General features: G+C 41.7%; 1 protein-coding gene across 3 annotated transcripts in view; it reads right to left on the bottom strand.

Annotated features, from left to right (window-relative positions):
• The window catches only part of TRAF3 (TNF receptor associated factor 3), a 554,449-nt gene that overhangs the window by 395,534 nt on the left and 133,085 nt on the right, over nucleotides 1-25,830 (bottom strand). Inside the window, exon 1 of one of the 3 annotated variants that reach the window (XM_078660221.1) lies at nucleotides 6,328-6,421. The exons of 1 other annotated variant lie outside the window; for it this stretch is intronic. The gene's annotated coding sequence lies outside the window, so the exon portion shown is untranslated. Of the gene's footprint in view, nucleotides 1-2,673; nucleotides 2,712-6,327; nucleotides 6,422-25,830 lie in introns of those variants that run through there. One more of the 3 variants, XM_078660222.1, reaches the window with a different exon arrangement.

Raw genomic sequence — 25,830 nt, 5'->3', positions numbered from 1 at the left:
TTTGATTTTTGATTCATTTGCTTAAATTGTATTTTCTCTTAATTCTTTACAATCATGCTTACTTTATTGCTAATAAAATTCATTTATAAAACTTCCAAATTATATACCATAATTTAGTAAATAAAATCTTACTTTTGACAAACAAGCTGGTCTTGGTTATTCAGAAGTGTAGGTTACTATTAGCTAGATCACGTCGCCTATGGTGGTCGTTTAAATGGTTGGGTTTTATTCTAATGACAATATTCTTTCAGCAAATGTATAAATATATATATAGTTTGTAGATAATGTGTATAAAGATTTATTCTGACCACCTGATTCAGTAGGCCCAAAATATATCAGGTTCATAAATGGGTCCATATTTAGTATAGAATTTTGTTTATAGGTTATGAAGTTGGGTAGCGTTGTTTATGATATATTTTCTATAGCCCGCTGGATCACCTCCACCCCCACTTCGGGTCTGCCAGCAGTATTCAGAGTCTTGATCAATAAAGTAGATTAAATGAAATTAATTCCCAAAAATTATCAGAAGGACATGGTGAACAACCATGCTGAATAAGCGTAGGAGATGGTGATACATCAACGACAAAACACCGCTGTTCCTGAATGAGATCATGTGGGAGGCCAGTGGAAAGACACTGTAGGAAAGTGTAAAGTTCAGCAGAGAGGCCGGTGAATGTAACTGCACCCACTCGGCAGACTGTGCAGCATCAGTCAGCAGTGGGTAACAATCTATCATATCAACAACCCTGCAGCGGTGGGAGGAAGGGACCACGGTACAAAACACAGGGATAGATTAACGCAGAAAGGCTTTTGAAAACGCAGGTGGGATAAGAGGCACCAAAAAGGCATTTCATAGGTCCAAGGCCCGACAGAAGTAGCATTGGTGCTAATACTTGGGGTATAACAACGTGTGTACATTTTTCACCACAAACATGAAGATTTTTTCCAAAGCCTTAAAACTCCACAAATTTTGTGAAGATTATGGAATTCAAAATGCAAGAAAAAAGTTGTGCAAAAATAGGCTTACCGGCTAAGAAATCTCAGCAAAAATCCGCTCTTAGGGAGAGAATTATCTGATGGAAAAAATTTTACTACAGTGAAATTCTCTTGCAAACATCATTTCTCGCTGGAATGCATGTCCGCAGGTTCCGTTTTGGGAAATTGATAAAAACTCACAACCTTTGCAAAGTATGAAAACTTTACAGGCAAAATTTAAATGTAATTGACCCCTAGTTACAACAAAAGCAAAGGAAAAGACCGAGGTCCTCATTTTGAAGAAGACACTTCTGTTTCCAGGATTCGTGAACAGCAGCATCGTCTGTGCCTGCACTTCACTTGTAATTTCCAATTGTGTTGGCATCATTTAAAGGTCAGTGCCCAGTGAACCAATGACATCTGCAGCGATTTTTCCAATAATTTCGGATGTACGTTTTTCAGAATGGTTAAGGCCATTACAGATTCTCTGGTCCTTGGGACCAGCACATCAGAGACCCCACAATAGAGTCTCCTACTAGTTTCTGGTCTACAATCCAAAACAACCCCAGAGGTCTGTCCAGTAACACCGCCTGAATCAAAGCTCATAATCCTCTTAGCAATAGTTCAAGCTTACTCTGGTTCTCTGGAATGAGACTGCAGAAACTACATATTTTGTTTAATTTTTTACTTCCCCCTCCATCAAGTAAAGGAACCTTACAATGCGAGCACCCAATTTGAGAATGTAGACGCTGTATATGGTACTTTGGTGTTCAGGTGAAGAATTACTTAGCAGTCTCCACCAGAAATCAATTTTGTTAACACAGGTGATATTGTGTGTAAAAGTTGCACTTCATTTCCCTTAGTTCCTATTAATTTATGTTTTCTGTTGTGAATGCTGTCACTTAATTAATTCTGAAACTATTGGTCTAAGCAAAACGGTTATCCGACATCTATGTTTGTGGACTGTCCCGGTTTTTGGCTTTCAATATCCAGTCACCCAGAACTAGAGATATCACTTTAAAGCCAGATGTATTGTGGAAAATGTGAGTGAGAAGTGGAACTCGAAGCATCACAGAGCAACAGAGAACACCTGTAAAATGTTTCATGTAGGCCACGAGGCAACAGCAGATCCCTCCAGGTATGCATGCCCCTTCTACTTCCCTTCAATTCTGCCATGCTGTCTCTCTAGCATTGTGCAGCAGCTGCTTCCTGTCACATGGAGTGCTATACAAATGAAATTATAAAGAATACATGAACACCTATCATCACAAGAGACAGGTTGATTTTGTATTTCTTTTATAGGGTACTGACTGTCGCACGTGGCGCGCGTCCTCACTCTGGAAGGAATCAGACCGGATGGCCTGGTGGCAATATGAGAACTTGGAAAGCACTAGGTGAATGTGGTGTAACTGAGAGCAAATGTTCACTCCAACAACACCCTTGCTATCGAATGTAAACTAGGGTATTTGGTGAGGGCTACGACAATGCCCTCCAAACCTATTTTTCGGCCGCCATCCACATTTGTATACCCACCATCCATTACAGAATAATGATATGTGCACAAGGGTACTGCCTAGCAACAATGTCAATGCAATAACATCAATCGCTGAGCGACTACACACACAAGACCACACAAAAGTTAACCCCCACTAAAGAGAGAAAGTATGAAACTACAATGACAAAGTCAACAGATCTCACCTTTATAATGCGAGTGCCGAGCTGTTGGCTCTGCTAAGGTGATTCTGTAACGTATTGTTTAGAAAAAAGTGAAAGAAAAAAACATTTCAAAATACTGGAGGACAAACAAACATATATCTTGTATTATCTCATAACTGTACATGAAATTCAATATGCTCTATGTTTATAAATTTAAGTTTTCTTTTTCAAATACTTTTTACTAAGGGAACTATGAACAGAATTAAAAAAGAATACTGAAGTGTCAGAATGTGATGGGAAACACTTATCACGGCCTAATTTACTCTGCATAGGATTCAGCCGTTTGGTCCTCAGCAGTAGCCCAAGAGGCACGTTTATGGACCTTTAGGAAAAATGTCATTCTAAGTACACCTCCTTCTTCAAAGGCCAGCTGAGTGATCCCAGCAGATGGCACTTCCCCCTGTGGTCATAAAGGTTTTTGTGCACCAAAGCTTGCGCTTTCATGCAGTATGCGCAGGAACACAAAATGTTTGTTCTTCAGCCACACCCCGGCAAAATTATATGTTGCTGTGCTTTTACAGACAAGCTGGAAGGGGTGGGCATCAAGACAGGGTGGGAAAAGGATACTTTTAGGAGGAAAGCAGTACACAAGGGGGAAAGCTCGAAAACACATGCACTCTCATGGAGTTCAGAATGAAAAAAGTTGTTCCCTAAAAGTAGTGAAAGGATACTAGCAAGTCTATCAAAAACAGAGGCTATACTCCAGGGGAGGGACAAACACAAGTAGAAGAAAGCAAGCCATTCAATAAGAAACAAGCAACAATAAAGTGACAATAAAGCCAGCCAATGGTAAGCACTGCGCGGCCAATAGGCCCATCTTAAGTTCACAACATGTTTTTCGCAACCAGTAGGTGAAACTTAAAGACTACTACAAAACATCCTTCTTAGCACAAAACAGAAAAAATACTATTCAGCAAATAAATACATGGAACAAGTGAAAGATAGCTTTGACAGCCACAAGTATATGCAAGTCCATTGCGTATGAGAAAGTAATTTAAAATTATTAGGATTGCTGCCAAAACATTCTGGTATCAAAATGCCAGCAAAGCTCTCTTCAGGGAATTGACATCAGAGTCGGACTCGCTACCAGGCGTTTCTATGGGCTGGCAGTGTGGGGGGCAGCTTTGTTACTAGGGACCTTTCAGGCACATTCCTACTTGCAGCCCTTCTAAATAAACAATGTAAAAACAAATAATTTTAAAGTTCGCTTTAAGCACGCTTTAACACAGAAACTCCCAGTAGCAAGTTCCGCCCTCATTGACATATGGGACATTAGAACCAATGGACTTCACCAGCACCATCAAAAGTTACTCAACTGTTAAATGTTTGTTCTCATGACGACTTTGGGTCCAAATCTAAGAAACGTCATAGTCTCTGATGGCATATGTAAGTCTCAAATGATCTCAAAAACAACAACATCTATGCTACTGCCTATTTCTAAAGGAGGAGGACATGTTGGTCTGCCTTTCTGATCTATGGTACCAAGTATTTTTTAGGTGTAATTTGTGGTCGTATCAGAAGTCAAAGGAAAATACGACACATCATTTCATTACCCATGCTGCCTCAAACAGAGTCTGTAACTTGTCAAGAATGCTGAAGTCTGTGTGCCATTGCACACAAAGTCTACAGACATACTCTCTGGGCGCTACAATGGCTGCTGGAATCTAACAGTATCAAATGTAAAATCACCTTTAATGCAGTCTGCAAGTCTAGGCCTAGATATTTTCAAGGAAATCTCCTGAGTGTACTCTGTGCTCAAATATCACAAGTTTTGTAGACACAAGTATGTTATTGTATTATAAAGGCACTGAAATATTGAAGGCACAAGGCAGAGTGTGTTTCATTGGAGTCAATACCTGTGAGTCGAACAAAAAACATTTTTATGTTTGATGTTAGCCAAGGCCTTTTTGATTTTACAAAAATATTATGCATAATATGCCTAATTATTTTGGGCCTTTCAGACAACTCTTTTCAGCCATTGGTCTGCTGTTATGTTATTCACAAACTTCTGCCCACAGTAGCACACAGCATGGGGCAATGGATCAACCCATTTCAGCCACTAGCTTGTGAGTGAATGGATTCCTCTTTTTCACAAAGAGCACATCCACATCCACACACACAAAGTAGTTACCTTCAGTGCCTGGACTACTGTAGTGATGGGTTCTTTTAGAAAAAAAAAATTTGTTATTGCTTTTAACCAACTTTGTTTTTATATTGGCAAGTGCGAAGCAGCTCTCCCAACAATAAAGTTTTATAAATACCACAATGAGGCAAAACAACGATTGCAAAGCCAAAAGCCTAGCAAACAACATCAGACCTATAGGTTTTGCCAATGTTTGTTGACACTGAGCTGTGTTCTTTTTTTTTTTTTTGCAGAGTTTTATATAGCGCGAACTAGAACTGTTCTGTCCAACAGTCTCATTAAAAATGAGTCTGCTGGTGTAATTGTAAAAAATATCCTTATTTGAATTTCTAAATTCTATCTTATGTTAAATTGAGGCAAACGTATTTAAAATACCGAAGTTTAAAACGTATGGGTTGATAAAGATTTCCCATCCCAAGCTTTTCTATACAGAATATTCTTTAAGTCCGTTTAGGCTAACGGGCGATCGTGTTATTTTTTTTTAACTCTAAGCCTCAATAAGGTTTGTGCCTGGGAGGTCTCTTAGCCGTTAATTGTCAATCTTCCTCGCCGACGTTGCCTAGCAGCTGTTCAGAATATGGTTCTCGCAGTTCTGGTTTTTAACTGCAACGTCCACGTGGAAGAAGGACATGAGGCAAAGAGGACTAGCAAGCAAGCTAAGTCGCTCTTACCCTTCTCCATTTTCTTTTTTTCTTTGCTTTTTAAAACCAAACTTTTACCGTATCAATGTAAACTTCTCCTTTATTTCTGGAATATGGCTCTACCTTGATCTTGGAGCGTGTTTTGTCTAACCTAACCAATTTGAAAAATGCGTCTCATACTGGCCGGGGGGAGGTGAGCTGCAGAGCACCATGCGATTTCTAAATATTCATACAATAGTATTCACAGCCTGGAATCACAATGTAAAGAATGATGTGGTGCAAATACCACACAAATCCGAGTGCACATTCAAAGACGAAAAAAAGCAAATCTACCGAAACACTGAAAGTGAATCGTTCACTAGAAATTACATTTGTTTTTAATAAAGGGGCTTGGTTTCTGGGTTAATAATGTCAGTGCAGGGCAATTTATTTCGTAACCAATAAAAAAAATCATAAACCATTCGTAACAAATATTAAACATTCGTTTGATAATATGCAGCTTTAAGAGTTTACAATATACCGTTGAAATGAACACAATATAAAAGCAAAAAACTCGCTTTCAAAATTACGAAATCTAAAAATTCTCCGTGCCCAAGTGAACGCTGGAAGGGCAGGAAAATAACTGAAAAGAAAAAAAACCGGAAAAAGACACCTGTTGTCTGGGAAACCTCAAAGGCGCTTGCCTGATGAAGGGGTGTTTATTTGAGGACACATGCCAATCCCATACTTAGAGTAAAAGGTCACACACTGTATCAGAAGAGAAAGTGAGCGAAGCGTGCTACCTGTAAAAACAAAATATTGATTTTTCATATATAATTTTATATAAAAGCAAGTTCAACCATTTGTTCCTACCGCGCTTTGGCAAAGTTAAAAACGAAACGTGGCCCCGTCTTGCTCCGGTTATTCATCGATAATTTTGTCTTTCAGCCAAACCCGGGAGACTGACTGCGTTTGTCTATAACTTGTTGTACAGGGGAATTCCTATCAGGTGCTGCGCTTTGAATATTGTCAAACCCTTCCCCTGAGGCCCTGGGCTCATGCTGGGGATTCCCCCAGCACTATATTTACCGGTTGGCAGGAAGCTTTGCAGTGTTTTATGCTAAGCCAACAGTGGGCTATACCGAATTCCGGTGCATTTCTAGGCCTGATAATCTTAGGGGGTGGGGTGGTGGTACTGGCACTGGTTCTGCCATGCATCTATCTATATCCAAATAGCTGGCTCGCTCGCTGTTCGTGCAGTGCCCAGTTGTGCCTCCAGTGGAGGCGGCAAATGAATATTATCAGATGCCACAGTCAGGTAAAGGTGAGATAGAAACTCTGCCAAGGTGATACAGACGGGGATCGTGGAGGCGTCAGTGCTCCTAGTTCTGTACTGGGGTGAATGTATGATATTGTTCTGCATTCTGTCCATCAGCTGTTGTTTTTGCATTTGTCACCCGGAGTGGGACGGATATGCTCAGACGTGAGTCCCGTGCTCTCCACACCACTGGAGTCAAGCTATCCTGGCTGACGAAACCGGTCCTAAAATGCATGTTTCCAGTCCAGGGAGACCTGGCTTGGCAGTTCAGGCTGGACTGTTCCCATGGGTCACAGGGTCAAGACTAATTTGCATATGGCTGGGTTCAAACTGGAATGGAACGGTGAGCAAAAAAATGATGGATTTAGGCCCAGATCTCTGTACTGAGGTGAATGTATGATTGTTCTGCATTCTGTCCATCAGCTGTTGTTTCTGCATTTGTCACCCCGAATGGGGCGGGTATGCTCAGACGTGAGTTCCGTGCTCTCCATGCCACTGGAATCAAGTTATCCTGGCTGATGAGGGATGAAAGCCCGAAACCGGTCCTAGGATGCATGTTTCCAGTCCAGGGAGGACCTGGCTTGGCAGTTCGGGCTGGACTGTTCTCATGGGGCACAGTGTCAAGACTGATTTGCATAGGACCAGGTTCAAACTGGAATGGCATGGTGAGCAAAAAAACAATGGATTTAGGCCCAGATCTCTGTACTGGGGTGAATGTATGACATTGTTCTGCATTCTGTCCATCAGTTGTTGTTTTTGAATTCCTAGTTGAAACATGGCACATGTTAGGGCCGGGACGGTGGAAGAAAAAGTGGAGGGTAGAAGGGGAGGTTTGGTTGCAGGTGGATTGGTGCTACCACATCTAAAAATCTGATTTATGAACAGTACGGATGTACCACAAATTAATTTAAATATGGGGGTGCTGCTTTACCATCTTTTTTTCTCCGACTACATGGTGGTCATGTTACTTACTAGCAACTCCGTTCTCCTTGCAAAAGGATACGCTGTATGTATTCAACCACTTGGTTGATAACTGGTGTCCAATGATTGATCATATTACGGTCACGGTGTGACCCTGGACTACTGCATTCTTACCAAGGTTTGTTGTGTCACCTAGAAGGCTCTTGATCACTCGTTTATTTTTCCAGAAAAGTTACAGACCTTGGCAGCAAAGGATCAGGTGTTGCCTAAATGTATTGAGCGTGAAAACCCAAATTCAGGCCTCTGAATTATCTCAACAAGCTTTACCCACAGCAGAAAATAAGACCTGGAATTCTTTATCTGTTGAAACAACTTCTGCTGCGCCTCTCTACTCTCTACAGCCTAGCAAAAGCCTCAATGATGCACTAAGAAATGTAGTATCTTGTATAAAGAGGAATATGATGAAGCAATCTCCCCTGCTGAATCTACATAACCAGCACATTTAGTAATGAGTGGGCGTTTACGACTAGGATAAACCGCCCATTAGGATGGACATGTACCAGATGGGTAGGACAGATAAACACTTTACCTATATGGGGAGATTGCACTGACCCGCTCCCTTCTTCAACAGAAGCAGTCATTAAGGCATAGAAAACGGGCTACTAGTTCTTAAGTGCTCATTATCCCAAGATACCTCTCTCTTCAAATGTCTCACTTACTTGATCGCATATCTGTGTTTGAAGTCAACAGCCACACCTTGAAGCATACATCAGTTGCTGCAACCAGTTGGGCATGGGCTCAAGTCGCCTGAATTTTAACTGCTTCTATGCGTCTCCTAAATTAATTTTTATGTTTAACAATCAATGTCAGAGTTGGTAATAGGACACTATATCTCTATTGGAAAATGTAAACGAAGTTGTGGTTTAATCTATATCACATGAATAGATATTTAATCTAATCACACCCTCCTCACTTTTCCCTGCTAAATGTGCTGGAATCTCTGTCTGAAGTTAATTTAATGTCAAAAATAGTACAGAGCTTAGAGAAAGCTATTTTTTTCCCATACTCTCTACCTCAATATACGACAGGAGCCTGTTCTGTGTGGTTACTTAAAGGCAGTGGTGTAACAAAACGTGAGGAGGTCTCCCTGCAAAGTACATGGAGGGGCACTCCCACTCAACGGACCTATTCAGGAGCTCTCAGGCCCGCCCGTGCACACTGCCGGAGGGGGCCCCTTGATGCGCGGTGTCCCTCACACCGTGGGGGCTACTGATATGCCACTGCTTCCTGGGTGTAGATAAATCCCCTTTGAAACAGACACCTCTCCTGAAGAAGGGCATCACAACTTCACAGTAGCCCTCCTGTGGCAGTACCCATGCACTGGAAATTTCCATTCCTGCAGTTGAGCCTGGCGGTTAGCCCACAGCCATGGGGTTGTATCGGCATCTACTTTGCCCCTAAAGGAAAGAGATAGCTGTACCCACTGTGACAGGCCCACTGCTTTCTTCAGTCTTCAATTCTAGGCAGCTTGCTGTTCAGACCACAAAAAACTGTCTCTGACAGATATTCCCAGGACAATTCCTTCCCATCCTTCAGCATTCAGTGCAATCAAGTCATAATTTCTGAGCAAGAGACTCCCAGTCCCTTTCTATATGTTCTACAGAATTTCTCTCTCACACAAGAACACTCCTCAAATCACCATCTAATTACTATGCGCACATAACTACTCTTACCAGCAAATACTTTCTGAGAATAAAATATTAATGAATTACAGGTCTGTGGCAAAATTAAAGTGGAGGTTTTGTGCTGGTGTGCAATGGAAAGGGAATTATGTTTCAGAGAAAAAATTACACTTCAACCAGAAGACCAGAATCCACATTAAATGTTCCCAAATGTATGTGATGACAAGCCTGTTTTACGTGTTCCAGGAGTCTTCCTGAAAGGTCTGCTTTTTTCGAACATATGGCTAATAAAAAACGGTTCACTCATCTGCTACATAAATCAGTATTTCGGGATCTTTTCTATTTTGCACCTGCGGATTCTGGTCTGCTGCCTGACGTGTAATTTTTTTCTCTGAAACATAATTCCCCTTAGGAGTTTATTTTGGTTAGCAATATTTAGAACACGCTATTTATGTCAGCTGATATTTCTATGTAAGATATTCCGACAGGCAGGTTTGTCAAAATATGTAGGCTGCTTTGCATATGGAGGTTGGTAGTCACTCACTGGTAATAAGAAACCGACTTCTATCAGATGTTATTAAATGGAAAGCCTCGTTGGTGGCACAAGGCGCTCTCTCTCTCTTATACTGCGTTAACCTTGTAATGCAATTCAACATTTGAACATACTGTCTAAGCACTGCTCAAATAACCATTAAGACTTTCAGGAATAGAAATATTCCTTCATCAAAAGAACACAGAAAAATGCCAATATGTCATTACTTTTTGTTCTTTCTAAGAAATTGGGGCTTATTATGTTATCTATTTTGTACAGTTTCTTCATACTACCTAAAATCTGATGTGTAGGGAAAAATACAGGAAGCATCAAAAACTCATTCAAGTTAAAATAAGCGACTAACTCGATGTAGAAATAACGTGTCTCTGCACAGAAACAATAAATACAATTAACTAGATGGTTAACACAGATATACTGAAATAAGCATGGCTTGAACTTCTGCTTAATCAACACATCAGGGACAACTGTGAAGCATCAACTTAAAAAGTAATCAGAATTCATATTAGTAGATAGGCTTACGTCTACGACAAAACAAAGTACAGACATTAAGACGTGTGACAGTGAACAGGAGGAATCAGGGAACAAGCCCTTCACAAAGTAAAAGAGTTGATTCTTTACAGTGCATTGACTTTGCTAGAAAGCAGAAACAGCAAAATCATGTGCCCCTCCGCAGTTGATGAGCACCCAGAAGTGAGGTGGAGTTTCGTTTTCTTGCAGCAAGAACTTACGGCCAGGGATTTAAAGCCAGTACCTTTGTCCGAAAGAAAGGATTAAAGGGTAAGCGGAAAACTGTAAGTGAGGCTAAAGCTTGTGTGCTGGTTGAGCTTAGCATCTGACACCTTGGAGGGCAAGTCAAAAGGGGCAAACTCCCACTTAGGGCTGGGGCTTATGATATCGAAGAAGTTTTACTTATTCCCGTTTTCACTAGCAGACTTAAAGCTGTTTTGATATTCAATTCATGGGGCATTTATCTGGATGATGGCCCACAGTACTTAATTGAAAAATGGAAGACCTAAAAATTTAAATAAGGGTGGTAGCCTTTAAGCAATTGGGAGTTGAGCCTCATTGAATAATGAAGAGATAAAAAATGAGAGACCCACAAAGATTTATATATTTACATCATCACCAAGAAGATAACATTGCTAATTAAGCATTAAAACTTTTTGGAATTCTGTGCAAGTGCAAACCAGAGCCCGGATATTGTATTGTTATTGCATTTATATAGCGCTTTCTACCCCTAACGAGGCGTCGAAGCGCTTTTTCGGCGGGTCGCACGCTACTCCGGGACCCATAGAGGATTAGTGTTGAATTAGTATAGTGAAACATGCAAGTACATTTTAAGTGGTGGATAGGTTAGTCAGTTATTTTTATTTGGAATGATAGCAGAAGGATAGAGGAGGAAAAAAAGATTTGTATTTACATAGCGCTTGTTACCCCTGATGGGGTGTTGAAACATGACATTCAGGAAGCCCATAAAGGATTAGTGGTGAATTAATGTGGTGAAATATGAATGTAATTTCAGTGGTGGATATTAGTCAGTTATTTGGAGTGAGAAGGATAGCGGAGGGATAGAAAGTGAAGAAAGGTGTGTATTCATATAGCACTCATGACAGACTGAAGGGTTGAGAAGAGCTCAAAGAGCCAGTAAAATCTTCAATGACAAAGGGATATATTACCTGAGCTGGCAAATAAACAGACGGTGAAAAATCAAAGAACCTCACTGAAAATTATAACAGATTTGGAGAATGCCTCTGGAATTCACAGAAATATATTGAACACAAAAGAACACTGAGGGAATTTTTCAGTCTAATAATGCCAACATTAAGTGATTTGGATGATGATTTATTAAAAAGATGGCAAAATGATACCACTGAATGAATGCTCTTACATACTGATGCTAACATCAATCAAACACGCAGAACAGAAATTGGAAAGAGCTGCTGGGAAAAAAAGGAGCTGGAACAAGTACTGGTAAAACATAAAAGGAATGAAGAGATAAAAATGCTCTTGAACTTATGTAAAAAGGTTTAGAAGCATGAAGCGGAGGGTCAAACAAGAAAGGCAAATAATTCATTAGAAAAACATTGGATTATGGCAATGGGAATATTTATACATTTGCCAAATTAATTTACTCTATGAGGAATATAGAATTTATTAATATGCTCTAGGGCAGAAAGAAATGTGGGAAACTGAGGATAACTCAGAAGTCAGCTCAATGGACAAAGGCCCCTTCCTCAAATTTGAATTTTTTGGGGAAAATGAGACTCATATAAATGTGACCCAAACAAAGAGCAAGAGGATGCTTGACCAAAAGAGGCAGAAGTAAAAGAAAACAGAAAACACGAGGAGGAGGGAAACAATAAGCAAAATGAAGTTGATGAATATCAGAGACAATGGGAACCTAGTTATTAGTCTTTCCTCCAAAACCCTTACAGAAGACCACTATAGTATACTTAATAAAGGCAAATCATTTTGTCTAGAGGAGATTTTTGATCTTGCTAATATCAGATTAGACTTGTATAAATTCTCACCGAAATTAAAATTGAAAGAGTACTTTGCGACTCGTATGAGAAAAGTATGGACAAAGAGGAAACATCTATATCGGTTATAACATTTAGGGACATACTGTACTTAAGGACCCTTAGGATCTGGAAGAGGAATCTCATGGGAAGCTTGAAGGGGAACACTGCCATACTCTGTCAGATTTACAACTATGTGAAGTAATGGGCCTAGTTACAGGAAAGGCTGGGGAAAGCAGATGTAAACCACAGTCTACCTTTTGTCTGCAGTTACCTACATGAAATAAAATTGACCAGTTTCAGGATATATTGGTGGAGGAAATTAGTCATAAGGTTAGAAAAAAGCCATCCCATAAAAGGAGTAATACGACCATCAAGAGTGGCAAGCTGTGAGAGACTTACAAGAAGATTAGGAGATTATTATAAACGTTTCTGACAAAGAGAGCAACACAGTGATCCAGGATCATTCAAGTATGTATCAGAGGCTGAAAGACAACTAAAGGTTGAACAACATTATACAAAGTTGAAAAATAATCCAATTAATGAAGTTGCTACAGAATACCACCAAAAACTCATCAAATGGGAGGAAATGGGTTTGATTGATGAAGAGAAATTTAGGTATTTGAAAACAGATCACCCAGTTATACTATTTACTTTTTTACAAAGGTGCACAGAAATATAAAGGACCCTCCTAGAGGCCCAACTGTCAGCTCAACAGGATATTTCCTGGAAAAAACTTCAAGATTAATCTACATTTTTAAATAAGATGTATGACATACATTGGGATGCCAATTATTTTATGGCATCAGTTGATGTGGACTCTCCGTCTACTTCCATTCAACATTCGCATGTACTTTCTCAGGTTTAGGTCTGTGAGTTACATAGAACATTCAAACATGTTGTTAGAAATATTAGATTTCTGACTCAACCACAACATATTAATCTTTAATGGCATCTACTATTTGCAGAAGCAAGGTGTAGCTATTTTGCACCAAAATATGAGGATTTGATGACGGAGTGGTGGGAAGCCGAAGTTGTGTGGGTAGAAAAGAATCAAACTTTGTTAGCACATGTAACATTGTAAACTGTTTTATTGATGATTTATTATTTGGGAGTGTAAAAAGGAGAGCTTAGATTCTTTCATCCTCTCCCTCAATGAAAATGCATGCAAACCGATAGAATTGATTTTCTAGACACAGAAATGTTTATAAAAGATAAAAGCATCTGTAGCACGATTTATCAGAAGGCTACCTCATGTAATAGCATATTGAATGCCAATAGTGGACATCCTAAGGCTCACAAATGGAGCGTGCTATTTGGAGAAATTTAACGTGCTAGAAGCAATTGTTCTGAAATTGATGATTTCAAAGCACAGTCTGGGGAAATAACTGCACGCTTTGAACAGAGAGGTTATCCCCTGGATGTTCTTCAGAATGCCCTGCAAAGAGCTTGTGCAAAAATGCAGGAAGAGCTGCTAGCAATCTGAAGGAAGGCATCTAAAGAGGAAACTGATCTTCGCTTTATAATAGATTTTAATATTCTGCACATTGAACTGAACAAAATCATAAAAAAATTGGAAGATCTTGCAAATGGATGAGCACTTGAAAGGAGTTCTCAATGACCATCCTCAAATCACCTACAGTAAAATAGCTTCCCTGGTGCACTTATTGACCTGTAACCATATGCCACCAACAGCACCAACACAAATATATTGGCTCAATAAAGACCGGAAAGGATTTTGGAAATGCTCAAAATGTAAAGCCTGTGAATATGGGATGAACAAGTCTACGTGTAATTTATACAACAATCAAAAGCAGGAAATCAAGGAATTCATTGAATGCAAAACTAATCATGTCTTCTATGTGCTGTAGTATACGTGCAATAAAAACTATGTGATGACTATAACTAATAAGGTGAACATAAGAATTCTCCAGCACCTACGTGCAATAAAAAACTAAGAGTTCACCTATTCCATAGCCTAGCATTTTTTGGGGAGAACATTAAGGGTAATCCAAAGGAATTAAGATACTATGGGATTCAATTAAAAACGAGAGAGAGGAGGCAATCATGAATTGATTTTAAGAATATCTGAATCAAGGTTAATAATTCTTAGCGGAACGGAGACCCAATGGGTCCTAATTTAGATGCAGAACTAAATGTTCATTTGTAGAAACTGTCCATCATGGGACTGAATTTAAATCTTGGCGATGCTACTAATGAACTGGTTTGCTCTATTATAAACTACAGTTAGCATTCACAAAGATCGTGTATTGAACCATTTATGCACTTTATGATCATAACAGGCAGTTCAAGATAGATATGTAATCCACGACAATGGGGAACATAATATCAGTGTCGGTGAGGTCAAACATAAACAAAATAGTATTATGTGAATATATTTAAGAAGAATTAAGGCTAACAAAGGCTTTGCATCTATTGGATCTATAGCATATATTAACAAGTTACATTTGATAAAGAGATAAGAATGTTGATGGTTCAATGGAAGGGCAAGTTAAACATAAGAGATGGGTAAAGTTAGAGGTTGCAAAAGATAATTTATGGAATTTTTAACTCTTTTCTCTTTTGAATAATTTTAACATATTTAATGAATAGATGCAATATTTCTTTTATTTTATGCACTAGATAACTATACCCAAGACATTTGAGCACCCTCTCCAGATATTAGTGGGGAATATAACAACAACGTTGAATGGATTAGATGTGCAACGACCTGTTAATCGCATTGGTGCATTTAGGATAGGGCTAACCGAGGTGTTCTACTTTATTTAATATGCACTTGTTGTACTAGCTCTTCTTTGGCACAGTCACGAGTTCACCTGCTGGAATTTGACCGCTGAGGCCGCGTCCCACTAACGGAAACTGTAGCCATGTCCGGACGTGTCGTCAGGCGAGGCGTGGTGAGGCGAGGTGGGCGGGGTCGGACAGAGACCGAGCGGCAAGGGTGCGAGCTGCTGTGGCCGGGGAGCCGGGAAGGTTTTTCCCCGGAGTGCCTCGGAGTGCCGTCGGCACCGGGATTGAGACCAGGACCCGGGTCGGAGCGGTGGTGTACCGGTAAGTCGGCAATAAAAACGTGTGGGAGGGAGTGAGGGGTGGAGAGGCGCGAGGCCGTCTGCCGCCCCCTCCGTTGTTTGTGGGCAGGGCATTCGGCTGGGTGAGAACGGTCTTCGCCCCCCGCTCTCCCCCCTCCCCCCTGAACCACATGCTTTCGCATGGTGCCGCCCGCCGAAAATCCCCCTTCCCCGTATTCTCTGGTTTCTCCGGTGCTGCTCTCAAGGGCCCCATAGGGAGCTCCCACTTGCGCTGGTCTACGTCTATCCTCTTGCTGCCTCTACCCACCAGCCCAGCCGGTCGGCCGTGCGGAGCACCCGGTCGCTTTTTCTAGCTCTGGGGCTGCTCCCCCCGCCTCCCCTCTCGAACCTGTCCAGTGACGGCCAGCCTCACTGCCTCCTCGGGCCATTAGTGGTTGAGCCACTTTCGCCCTTCCGCACCACCGCCAGTGTGGCTCCATCCCAATATCTTGACCCCCACTTTATGCTCGAGGGGTGCGGTGTGTGCGGGCTGTTGCAGGTAGGCGGATTGGGCAGGGGGAAATAAAAGAGCGGGGGGTGCCATCTCTTACAGTACCGACGATCACCGAGGAATATTGATAAAGCTACGGTGCACGCCTACAGAAGTGCCAAAAGTACTCCTCAAAAAAGTCAGCTATTAATCAACCTGGCAGTTCCCCGCAGTTCTCTAAAGACAGGACAAATCAAAACCCTGGGACAGTCCGGAGCACAAAAGAACGGTTCAACATTGACCTGTCCGAGTCGGTCAGAGTCGTCGGTGCTGGTAGAGTCTCTAGAGTCTCTAGAGTCATTGGAGCTATCAGAGCCTTCGGAGCCATTGGAGTTTCAAGGACAACAATTTTTTTCTGGTCTCCCAGTCTTCAAACCGTTCCGGGAGAGCCACTGTAGAGCCATCAAAGTCTCAAGGCCACTGCAACCCCCCTAGACCTCTAATTGCTCCGGCAGAGCTCTGCACTGGAAGAGTGTGTCTGCATCAGCTCTAATCAATTAATTGAAGCTATGAGATCTGGGAAAGTAAGAAAGACCACAGTGGCACCAAAACGGAGGAAGTCAAAACAGCCCGCTTCTGAAGAGCAGCTCCACCTGGGTAGCCATAAATCCTCCCGGGCCCGCCAAGAAATAGCAATTGTGGCAAAACCCCCGCCTATCTGTTATGGTAATTCCATCCACAAAGGCAAGAGTATGGACATGCCAAATGCCTTAAAGCCTTCAAGCATGCTGGATTATTTTAAAAAATCACAACTACGACTGACTATCTTCCACAGTCCAAGCCCCAGGAGGCAACAAGTCTCAGAGCCTTGGACCAATCGGCTGAAACAAGTACGTTCCCCCCACAACTGTTATCTCCACAACAGTGGTCAATGAAAACTAAAAAGACGGCTCAACCTCCGGGAGTTTACATCTTCGATCAACACTTAACGATCAGTCCCCGGATTGGCCAGGGGACGCAAGTTTTAATCAAAATCCTCCAGCTAACTATCAAGTACAGCCGCAACCAGGCCAGCAACCCTCACCTACAGTAGCGGACAAAGAAGTAGCATGCCTACTGCAAACCTTGTCGGTGGGCCCACCGCCTAATCCAAGTTCTCTCATAGACTCAACACAGAGACCAGAAATACCAGCAACACCCCCCCAACAAGATCTGGTTGCGCTAAAGGAACCTATAATGGTTCCCCGTTGTCAACTAACCCTTGCGCAAATCCATGTGCAAAACACTCACGAGCGCAAAAATATCTGTCAATCGCCCAACTCACCTCAAACTATAAGTACACCCAAGGAGTACCCAGTCGCGCAAAGTCCCCAGCACATTCTATTTTCACCACCCGCAGCAATAACGACATCACCTCAAAAATTGTCCAAATATCCGATCCAAATGACCAGCTCTTAGCGGATCTGTCATTCTTTTTTAAAAACACTCAAAACTCCCCCAAGCATACGCCAAACACAAAGCCTAATAAAGAAGAGCCCACAGCAACCGGCGTTTGGCAACAACTTCTTCAAACCTTCCAACAAACAGTCAACGCATTAAATTATCACTCGGACAAACTGGAGGCGCAGGTTGACCTTTTAAATACCCTAGTGCTGTTCACGGCAGGGATCGATAGCAAACTTGATAAACTGAACAACTTAATACTAGGAGTGCAAGCCTCCACAAAGCTTATACAGTCGGTTTGTTGCTGCTCCCCAATCATTGACTCTCTTTCTTCGCTTCCAGATTTTCTATCCAGTGTCATAAAGGAAGTCAAGTTGCTGAAGGGAGGTAATCCACTCATAACTCCCTGTCCGCAACTGCAAAACCCGTCAGCCCTGAATCAAGACCTTTCTAAACCGTGGACCACCACAAAAGAAGGGACCAAGTCAAGCGGAGGAACAGTTCCCTGCCCAAACCAGCCAAACGGGCAGCTGAACTTCGGCCAACTTCAAACAATGCCGATGGGTTCTGATTTGACTAAAGTGATGACTGAAAACACCGGGGCCCTAAGTGGGCACACAATTTGCACGGATCACCCAGCAATAGGGCCAATGGCTAGCTCAGTGCCTTTGGCGCCCCCAAAATTGGAAGTGTTGCCAGCCCTCCCTCCACCCTGCAGCAAGAGAGAGCGCAAACGCCAGCGCAAACATAGAAATAAAACAAGGACGAATGTAAATGCTGTTCACCCGGAATTCTTTCCCCTTTTTGTGAAGGCAGCTAACAAAAAACCCCTAAGTGAGACAGGCTCACCATCACCTTCAGCAAATCTTAGCGTCATTAAACCAAAAGGGGAATCACCTGCAACCGCCATCCAACCACCCCCGATGAGTGCCCTAGATTCTAGCGAGATAACCGCGGGAACAGCAACAGATGAGCCCAGCATAGTTACAGAAAACCTAAGGATGAAAACTAATGAGGTAAGCCTAACTGGGTCCATAGTGACACTAGGAAAATCCAACCCAGTGCTGGCCCCAACTTCACCTCGAGTGGACATCGCAATAACAAGAACGAACCTCACAAAAACAATTTACAACCAAAAAACAACTTTGCCCAGTCATAGTCAGTCGACGTCGAAAGCCCCCTATTGCCCGACGCAACGGAAGCAGGAATCAGACGCAGGCCCGTTATCCAACAAAATTAATAAGACGACCCTTAGTTCACTCAATTATGAGAACAAAAACAACTCGCCATATTATTATATCCTACTGGCACCCGAATACAAATCAAAGGGTCGGCAAGACATCCTCAACAGATCGAATATATTAAAACTAGTGGACGGCATCCCGGGGCTTGCAGGGTTGGCATCGGACGACATAGAACCGATTGAATTTCTCCCACCCACAGGCAACCAACCGTCTGAGGTAACCCTGGTGTCATTCAAGTCGGCCAGCTGGGCAGGATTTTTTTGGGATCACACGGCCACCCTGCGGAACTGGGGCATTAGAGTGTATCCATATTTCACTCCAGGCTACCCTACCTCCCTGCTAACCCAGCCAACACCACCTCGAAAAGCTGGAAACATCAGACCGGCGGCCCACTCCAGACCATACTCGATCCTAAAAAACGCATCAGGACCCGAAGATCAACATAAAACCTCCCCAATAGAGGTCTTCAACGTTGACACAAGTCAGGGCTGGGGGTGGCTCTCAGCGATCTTGTCAACCAAAAGCCCAGAATGACATCTCGAGGTAGAGCTCTCGGACTTTAATCACAAACTCCTGGTAAAGTCAATCCCCGTAGCAGCCTCACATATAACCGTAGCTAGTCAACAAGGAGATCCCACCTTCTTAATGTGTTCCTGGAACATCAGCGGCCTTCATCAAACAATTGCGAATCATGACACTTTCTCTTTCCTATGTGAGCATGCAGTAATAGTTCTGCAGGAAACCTGGGCAACAGAAGGATGCTCCGTCATAGGGTACATTGAATTCTGGAAACCAGCGCTCAGGGATAGCCGCTATGGTCATTCTAAAGGTGGCCTGTCAATATATATATCTAACAACTTAAAAGGCTCAATCAAACGACTACTCATTGAAGAAGACTGGCTACTTGGGGTCAAAATCAACCCGTGGCGGAAACAGCGCTCACTTTTCCTCTTAAACTCGTACATTAATTCCAGCACACGTACCAAAAAAGATCATCTGGCTCGCCTAACGGAAATTATGAGCGACATAGCCGCGGAGCACCCTAAGTCAGATTGTATCGTCACGGGGGATTTCAACACCAACCTATTCCAGGGAAAACCAGCAGACACTGAAGGGCCCTTCTTATTTAACATCACCGAGGCCGAGACACAAACCAAACCGCCCAACCAAGCTCATAGCCGACTGGGCGAGCTTTGTGTGATGAGATTCTACAGTGCAGGCTACCTGGTAATGAATGGTAGGTCTGCAGGCGACACCCCGCCAAACTGGTCTTGGACAAATGGTAGCAAACACTCCTACCTGGATTACACCATCTGTAACTCAGACCTACTTCACTACCTGGCCAGCTTTTGTATCCACCCACGAACCGTAAGCGACCATAGGCCACAGGTTATATCCTTCAACACAAAGCCAGTGATTCACAAACCAGCACCCCCAACTTGTCAGGGAACATACACGGAAAATCTAAAGCGTCTCAAGTGGAGTGACGACATCAGCCCGAACATTCTACATGTATGCATGGACTTCATAAAAGGCGGAATCGATCAAGATGCCTCCCCGATTGCGACATGGACGACGCTCTGTTCCCACTTGACCAATTGTTTTCCAGTAAAACAGCAGGCCCAAAGGTTACTTCAGACTCGCAAGTTCGCACTCTCTCTACAGACAAAGTCACTCAAGAAAGCCAGAAACAACGCATTGCGGTTACTTTCAAAATTCCCGGGGAATAGCGAACACTTAAATATTTACCAAGCTGCCCAAAAGTCATTGAGGCTGGCGATCATCAAAGATAAACAGATACATGAAAACCAATTTTGGTGCAAATTGGTGTGGGAGAATAAGAGTAAAAACTCAAGTAAATTTTGGGCCCTTATCAATCACTCGAACCCGAGTTCCTCAAGCTTCGGCTCAGCGAATATCCAAGAAGCAGAATGGGCAACATACCTCACTGACCATTTTAGGTCATCAGAACATCTAGGACCCACAGGATGTGGTCCGCCAAGAGAGACTGAGATCGGCCCCTGTACCAAGCGGAGCACACCCACTGAGTTGTCACACTCGGTCAACGAGGACCTTCAGGTGCCCCAAGACAGGGTCATTACAGCAGTGACAAAAGCAAGATCAGACGAAGCACCGGGCCCAAATGGCCTCCCACAGAGCCTGTTCAAATCTGATATAGCTTTCTAGTCAGGAATGTTAACAAATCTCTTTAATTATGCACTGAGAACTGCAACAATTCCAGACTCATGGCGGGGTGCAATAATTGACCCAATTTACAAATCAGGATCACGCGCTGCCCCCAACAACTACAGACTTATTGCCCTTTTGGATATCGAGGCTAAACATTATGCAGGGCTCCTCTTGGAGGACCTGAGGCAATGGGCAAAGGAACACAATCGGATACCGATGAACCAAACACAGTTTGTTGCCAATTCAGGTACCATGACCAATTTATTAGCGTTGTCAACTATTGTCGACAAAGCACTTTTAACATCTAGGTCAGTGCTTTGCTGCTTTGTCGACTTCAAAGCAGCATTTGACAGGGTCCCTAGGGCGGCTTTATGGGAAAAGTTGAGGAAGTGGGGAATCCCTGACAAATTACTGGAGGCAATCATCCAACTTCATTCACGCACCTGGGTTCGGGTGAAGTTAGGGTCCGGCACGCATCTCTCGCAGAAAATTATGACAACCAGAGGCGTTAAGCAGGGATGCGTGATGGCCCCTCTTCTTTTCAATTTGTTCATAGCAGACCTGTCGAGGACTCTGGACGATATGAATAGTCATCCGCCAAAGGTAGGAGGCACGGCATTAAGTAACCTTCTATATGCCGACGACCTGGTTCTGTTTAGCCTCACCAGGGTCGGGCTGCAAAGGCTTCTTGACACACTGTTTCGATACACGATCATGAACCAACTAGAAGTCAATTTAAAGAAAACCCAAGTTGTCCCTTTTGGGAAGAAACAATATGCCGGTGGCGGATGGTCATTTAACAACACAAGCCTCGCCATAGGTCAGTCGTACAAATATCTAGGTGTCCATTTGGACTCTAGGGGTAATCTTATAAAACACCATAACGAGATTGCAGTTAAAGCCACGACACTTGCGGTGTCACTAACAAAGCTCTCGAAAAACCTCTCAGGTCCAACTCTTTCGCCTCTTTTGGAAGTCCTGAGAGAAAAAAATCGGCCCTACCCTATCGTATGGCATAGAGATATTCAAGGGTAAATTGAACACTGCTTTAAACCATCACACGACCAAAATTTATAAAAAGGTTCTCCAGTTGCCAAGTTCTGCATCCCCAGCACAGATAAGATTAGAGATGGGGTTACCAAACTATGAAGTTTCCAGTATCGGTGCATACCTAAACCTTTGTCACAAGCTGAGACAGGCCGACCCCGGCACATTAGAATCCCTAGTCTGGCAAGAAATCATCAAGAAAAACCCAGGAGGAACGTTTGGTTGCCTCTTTAAGGACTACATCCAACAAATGTCAGCAATCGACCTCTGGGCCCTCAACACTAGCCAGACAGCATTTAAAATCAGTATCAAAAAATGTGTGAGAATGAGATCACTTATCATAGATAAAGCACTCTTCTTGAAACGCAGTCACTCCTGGGCAGTCGTTAATTCCTATAGTCGGCTAACCCTTGCCACTTACTTCTTCTGTACATATTCACTGTATCTAAAACGCAGTCTTATAGCCATTAGAATGGGTGACTGGTGATTTTTCCAAAATTTACCCCCTGGCGACGCACGGTGGAGGACCTAACCTGTAGAGGGTGCGGCAAAGTAGCAGAAACTCTGCTGCACGTGGTTTGCCTCTGCCCGGCCTTCAACCTCCAACGTAGGCGCAAACTTAGGGCCGAATGGAATAGGCTGGGTGTTCGGACTTGCAGGCAAGCCATCATTGTGGCTCTGAGCCCTGAAAATACAGACTTAAATATAAGACTAATAAACTTCATTCAGCAAGTGTATCGTAATTTTAAGCAAAAGAGGTCTGTTAACGCTTCCCCCCTATCTTTTTAATTATATAATGCACTTTACAACATATCCCAAATTTCTAGGGAGGTCGAAACAAATAGAACATGCGCAGTACCCCTAAGAATATTGGTTTGTTTTTATATGTATGAAATTATAGATAGTGGGAGTAACATAAAAGGGGTGAAGAATTTTCCTTTGTCTTTCTTTTTCCTTTTGTGTTTTTACCTCTTTTTTAAAATGCTTAGGATGTGGAAGATGACTATTTATATTACGGCTGTTTAATCGATCGTTTCTGTTGTCCTCATTTTAACAGTTTGTATATAACGTGAACTTGTAATCTTCTTTTAAAGATATTTGTTTTATATCTAAATAAAGATATTTTTGTTTGTTTGTTTAATATGCACAGTCACTTTATTTATAACAATTGGTGACATCCCATCATTATTGGTGGGGATCTGATATTTTATAATTTAGATGATGCAATCAGCAGGAATGATGGTAAATTGAGGTGTTCTATTTATGAGGAATGCATTTTGCTAACACTAGCATTTCATCATATAGTAACATGAAGACAGTATAAGTGAAATTGCTGAAGAATAGATTTCAAACTATTGGTTTGGAATATGAATTTACCCTTGATTCAGCCAAATATTAGCAGGATGTGAACTAAAATGTTCTGATTGCTCCAATGCACTTTAATAGCACTAGAAATTTATCACACTGCAATTAGAAGGCAGTGTGTGCACTAAAGTGCTTTAGAATTAGTTTTGAATTATAAGTTTGGATTATGGATTCTCTATGGAAGTAGTTAAATTATCTTCTTTTCATTTGATGATGATCTGTCTGTGTTTCCATTTTAAATACCTGTAGATACACGATGTATGCAATTAGAGATACAAATATGCTACTCATTTTTTCCATCGAATTTCACTAGGAATTGTAGGAAAGAATATGGATACATGTCTGTCTGTATTATATTGGTCTAATCCCTCCATTTACTGTTTGGAGCCGAAAACGTTTTTGATTAGATTTTTTAGCACAAAATATTTTTGGGAATAGTCTTCTCACTGCAGAAAAATAAGATTCAATTATGTACTTTACAAAAATCGGGTTTTTTTTGGGGGGGGGAGTTGACGTTTCCTTGCAATGATATCTATATATGAAGGTGGTTAATGTAATGAAAAGCTTTCGCATTGCATTAAGTTATTGAATGTGACATGTTAAAAAAGGTAAACATTTTGAAATTACTGTTGTCCATCATGATTGTATCATGAATATGAATTCCTGCTTGTATTGTGAAAACAAGTTTCATAAATGTTCTCAATGACACTTGGAAAAAGAAAGAAAAATGAAAAGTTGTATGCACTATAAACTGATTGGCGTAATGTAGGACAAGTATGGGCCGTTTTTGCCCTCATTTGTAATAGTATAGTTGTTTGATTTAGAAAGTTTGGAAGGACTTTTGACATACTGTCACTTTAAAATGAGAGTTTGGAATAGGACTCTGGTACAGTGGTAGGCAATTCACCGAAACGCCATTCTTTGCACTTTTTGATGGAGATAATATAATAGTATTAAAATTAGTTTTATATGTCACCTCGATCGTAGTGCCGCTTCTCCTTTGACCTGCGAAAGGATTGCATAGAATGGAGAGAGTGAAAGAATATATATATATATCTGAGGAAAAAAATAAGAATGAGGGAAACTTTTTGGATTAATAAACTCCAAACAGTACAATTTGGATTCAATATAGATAGAGCATTACACACAGTGTTATAATTTTGTTTACACAGTCGTAATATTTTCAATTTTGGGGTCAAATCTACACCATATTCCTCCTGTAATACTAGCAGACGCCACAATTATGAGAACTAGAGATGCATATGTAGTCCCCATGAACGTACTGTAGTATAACCTAACTTAAAATATAGAGCATTAACTTTGTCCTACTTAGGACTATGAATTGTTATTTTACAAGGTGCAGGGGCCTAGTGAGGCCATAAGAAACTATGGTGTGAATATGAAAGCTTCAAACTCTTAGGTTAGTTAAGAGTATTATCTTAGTATTGAACTTACATCTTCTTAGACAAATTAATATGTACAATTCTGAATAAGAGTATTGTATATAGAGGATGTCTATTCAGGTGGAAAAAGGAGAATCACAAGGTCAGTAGTGATCAGAATTGTTAGCACAGACAAAGGTTCAAGTTCGCGGCACGGAATCACAACCAGAATATAGAGACTAATTGTCTGCTTCACAATTTTCCTTCCCCCATTTTCAACTCTTTCATTTTAGAGTAAGTTTCAGGAAAAAAGACTAAGTGCATGTTTTTACATGGGTCAAATTAGGATTTGATTTTAACTATACTTAATAACTAATTTTATTTGCACAAGACTCACCACATAGTGGTTTCGAGAACGGCTAAGGATTGTTTGTAACGTAATACCAAGACAAACTAAATAACTCTCACGTTTAATCAGATAGAGTAATTGAATGAATGAAGAAATGTAATTCACTATACAGTACACCATCTCTCACTGCATCCTAATCATGAGACTTCATGATGCCGGCATCCACAACAAAGCCCTGGACGTGATCCGTTCCTTCCTCACTGGTATAACACAGTGAGTCTGACTTCCCTGTTCCTCTCAGAACCCACAAAGATCAGCAGCAGAATGCCTCAGGGCTCCTCCTTGAGCATCACACTTTTCAACATCTACATGCCTGCTCGCAGCCATCGTCAGGCTCAACATAATTTCCTACGTCACTCTCACTTTCATGCTTACTTCATGGCTTGCATTCCCTATTCTGTGTCTCTTCCTCCCCTGGAGCACTTATCATTTAGTTGTCATTTCATTGTTTTCTTTTGGGGGACTGCTTTTTTCATATGTTACACACTTCACAAGAGTGCATACATTTTCAAACTGTCCCCGTGCTGTGCTTCTCTCTCCTCCTCCACGTTCCATGTTGCTCTGTCTCGTCGTTCTACCCTCCCCACCTCTATAACGTGGGTAAAAAAAAAAAAAAATGGCAATTTCCAAGCCCGATTTTCAATCTTGCAGACTTTGCCATCACAATTTTTGTATTAATGTTGTACTAGATGTATTATGTATAATTACCTAAACACTCGTTATACCACACACAAAAAAAGAATCATTCTGGCACTTTTTATTTTATATAAGCGCTCACAAACAG

This window comes from Lissotriton helveticus, chromosome 9 (genome assembly GCF_964261635.1).
Source record: "Lissotriton helveticus chromosome 9, aLisHel1.1, whole genome shotgun sequence".
Classification (NCBI taxonomy): Eukaryota; Metazoa; Chordata; class Amphibia; order Caudata; family Salamandridae; genus Lissotriton; species Lissotriton helveticus.
Note: the sequence above shows the minus strand (reverse complement) of the source record. Positions and strands in the feature narration are given on the sequence as shown.